The sequence below is a fragment of the Papio anubis genome, chromosome 4, assembly GCF_008728515.1.
Source record: "Papio anubis isolate 15944 chromosome 4, Panubis1.0, whole genome shotgun sequence".
Classification (NCBI taxonomy): Eukaryota; Metazoa; Chordata; class Mammalia; order Primates; family Cercopithecidae; genus Papio; species Papio anubis.
Genome location: NC_044979.1, coordinates 147370222 through 147374050, shown reverse-complemented (window position 1 = coordinate 147374050; position 3829 = coordinate 147370222). Strand labels below are relative to the sequence as shown.

At 57.0% G+C, this 3829-nt stretch overlaps 1 protein-coding gene across 1 annotated transcript in view; it reads left to right on the top strand.

The window, feature by feature from the left end:
- Positions 1-445: 445 nt before the first annotated feature.
- ELFN1 (extracellular leucine rich repeat and fibronectin type III domain containing 1) overlaps positions 446-3829 on the top strand; it is a 43453-nt gene continuing 40069 nt past the window's right edge. Inside the window, exon 1 of the mRNA XM_021935594.2 lies at positions 446-3281. The gene's annotated coding sequence lies outside the window, so the exon portion shown is untranslated. The remainder of the gene's footprint in view (positions 3282-3829) is intronic.

The following is a 3829-nucleotide window of genomic DNA, read 5'->3' as shown; positions in this document are numbered from 1 at the left end:
CCTGACGAAGGGATCGTGACCATCTGTCATGATCATCCTTGTTCTACAGTGAGGGAAAGTGAGGCACAGCATTTCAGGGGTTTGTCAAGGTCATGGCCGTGGTGGTGTCGTTCAGCTGCCAGCCTAGCCTCCCTCTGGGTTCCTCCTCCGAGCCACCACGGACCACATACAAGGGCAGGAGCCACCACTTCTTCAAAACCCAGCAGCTGGCCAGGTGCAGTGGCTCACGCCTGTAATCCCAGCACTTTGGGAGACCGAGGCGGATGGATCACAAGGTCAGGAGTTCAAGACCAGCCTGGCCAAGATGGTGAAACCCCGTCTCTACTAAAACTACAAAAATTAGCCAGGCGTGGTGGCGGGTGCCTGTGATCCTAGCTACTCGGGAGGCTGAGGCAGAGAATTGCTTGAACCCGGGAGGCGGAGGTTGCAGTGAGCCGAGATCACACCAATGCACTCCAGCCTGGGCAACAGAGTGAGACTCCATCTCAAAAAAAAACAACAAACAAACAAAAAACCCAGCAGCTCCACATCTTCCAAGTCCCACCTTGCACTGCTGCCACCCACAGCACCCTGAATCTCCACGACATGCAAATCTGGGCATGCCCCCTGCCTTCCCAGTGCAGCCCCTGGGCCAGCAACTGCTGCGTGTCAGATCACCAGCAACCCCAGGAATCCCTGATCGATGCTGGCTGTTCAGAAGCGTGGATTTCTAGCAGCAATGCAAGGGCCACTGTGAGGTTGTCTAATCACCTTCACTCCTGTAAAGCACACAGCCCCAGAGAGACCACCCTCCAGGCCTGGCTGGCTTCTACAGGGTGGATGAGTGGGCCCCTGCACCCCATCTTGTGTCCAGCCCCACAGGTGCCATGTGTTGGCAGATGCCAGGTTGGATGTTGGGTTAAAGCTCAGGCCGTGCCCGAGGGGGTGCGTTGGATGCCTGGGCCTGCATGTGTCTGAGTGAGCCTTTGTGGAGAGCGATGGGTGTGCCTGTGCACGTGAGTGTGCATGCCTCTGTGCATGCATGCATGTGTGAGTTCATGTGTATGTGCACACATGTGCAACCCGTGTACCTATGTGTGCACGTGCATACGTGTGTGTGTGTACACTCACAGTCTGCTTGTGATGCTAATGGAGAGTGAAACGCTCCAGGGCAGGTGCCCTGACGTGCACACCGTGCCCAGCACACACGTGTGAGAACACACAGAGCCCACTCCCACGGAGTCTGGGCCTCTGCTCGCAGTGACACGGTGGTTCCGTGATGCCTGGGTGTTCCGCCTTTGGATGGCTTTGCTGGAAAGTCCGAGAGCAGCTGGAAATCCGTGTCCTGGCTGGACCCCTCCACGTGACTATGGGCTGGCCGCACACGCCTGTCTCCTAGTCTGTAATATGGAGTGCGTTGCAGAGCTGGGCTAGGTATACAGTAGGCACTCCGCAAGCATACATTCCTGCCTCTCCCCTGGGGCGTTGTGGGAGGCTGGTGGACAAATGCCCTGTGTCGCAGCATCTGCCCTCCCAGCGCGGGAAGCAGGGGCAACCCTGGGGCTGATGGGTGCCCTGGGAGGGGCCTTGGGCAGGACCAAGCAAAGAAAGTGGGCATGGGCTGGGTAGACGGCAGGGGGGCTTACGGGGCAAAGGCCTGGGGCAGAGCAGGTGTGGGCCTGGAAGCCTCCCACTATGTTATTTCAGTTACCTTTTCCCACACAGGTTCAGCCTCATTAGCATATTCAAATACACACCATTATTATTTCAATTAGTGGTTAAGTAATTATCTCTAACTGATGAGCATCCCCCCACTTCCCCACGTATTTTTTGGTTATTTACATCCGCTTCTAACCCACAATTTTAGGTAATTACATGCCACTCACTCATCTATTTGCACACACACACTTCCGCCAGCGACAGGTTCCTGCTCGCCTTCTAGCACTCGCTCCAGCTCTGGAGCTGTGGGAGCGGGGCACAGGCAGACAGACCAGGGGGCCCCTCCTGACCCCTGCCAGGGCCTCCTGAGGTTCCCTCAGCCTCCAGGGGCACAGGTGCAGCAGAGCCCAGCGTCAGCCCCCTGCCTCCACACCAACCTTGCCAAGCCCTTTGCACCCAGAACCCCTCTTTGTCCTGCAGACACCACCTCCTCTGGTCCCTGCACCCCACCAGTACCCCACAGTGCTTCCCCTTCTGCCCTCCAGGTGCAAAGGCGTCATTCATGGGGCTGGGCTCTGCACCACACCCCAGCTGTGCGTCCCTGGCAGGATGACTTCCCTTCTCAGCCTGTTTCCCTATCTGCAGAATGGGAATCAGGTACCTCCTCATGGTGAAGGAAGCAAGTATGCTGGTGAAATGAGATGAGGCCTGGAGAATCCTCAGCACCAGGGCTGGGCATGCAGAACTTCCTGGGATTGATCCAGTGGGTGGATGAATGACCTGACCTGTGGGTAGCATAGTTCACTGACCAGCCCAAGGTCTCTTGCTCAGCAGACCAGCACAGAGCTGGGCTTGGGCCTTAGGCTTCTGCCTCCTGACTTAGTTTCCTTCTCGATCATTGGCCTGGCCTGGCACTTGGCATCCTCTACTCCCAGGCAGCTGGGGTGGGAGGTGCCAGGGAGAGGGCCCTGCTAGGGATGGAGCCAGGGTCTCTACCTAATCAGTCCGGCCTGTTGTTTCATCTGCCTTCACCTCACGTAGGGATGTTGGATGCAATGTGCCTGGAAGGTTCCCATGGACCCAGTGGCCCCAGAACCTCTGGGGCTGTGGCCCCAGAAGTGGGCCCCACCTTTGCCCCAAACACCTGGGCCACCGCCAAGTGACTAGAGCTGGAATTGGTTGCAGTGACCCCAGGTCTGGCAACTCCCTCGCTCTGCAGTTCAGCTCACATCTTGCATCTGCTGTTGGCTCCTCTCCCCTCTGTCCCGGCTGGCGTGTGGCTCCATGTGTCAGCCTGCTTGTGTGTCAGGAAGTCCCCAGCCTCTATGATTTGTTCTTGAGTTGTGACGTACCTGCAGTCCGACACATGTGTGACCAACAGCTGGTGGCTCCGGCAGATGGGGTCTTCCAGCAGCTGAGACGGCTGCAGGAGGCTGTGCTCCATCCCTCCTCACCCTCCTCCCCTCTATCTCTGTGCAGGTGCAGCTGCCTTGGCGACCATTTGTCCTACAGTTTGTCTGGACCCAGGCTGTCCTGTGTGCTGGAATGAGGCGAACATGTCTATGAGCCTGGCAGGGAGGAATCTTCCAGCCTATTCCTCGCTGGTACACCAGGTTGTTGGCAGGCCCTGACACGCAAGTAAGGTATGCTCTTGTTCCTCATGCTCTATGCAGGGGGTTGCAGGGAAGGGGGACAGGAACAATTCCTAATGACCTGTGAGTAGGTGTGCCTGGAAGGAGATGGAGACAGAGCCAGGTGTCCTGCAGAAATAAGCGTTTCTTAGGGATTGACCCTGGTTCAGTGGTACTGCCCTCAGATGCAGAGAGTGGACAGAGGCCACAGGGGTGGCCTCGGAATTGGACAAGAGGAGCCTGGGGCTGATGGAGGACCCAGAAATGGTCTAAGTAGGTGGTGGCCATACTCGGGGGATGCTCATTATCCTTCCTGACAAGCCAGGATCAACCCTGAGGATTAGAGGAGACTTTATCTTCTACCACTTTTGTGAACAGATATGGTCCAGTGTTGGAGCATAAAACCACTATGTGAGGCCGGGCGCGGTGGCTCAAGCCTGTAATCCCAGCACTTTGGGAGGCCGAGACGGGCAGATCACGAGGTCAGGAGATCGAGACCATCCTGGCGAACACGGTGAAACCCCGTCTCTACTAAAAAATACAAAAAACTAGCCGGGCGA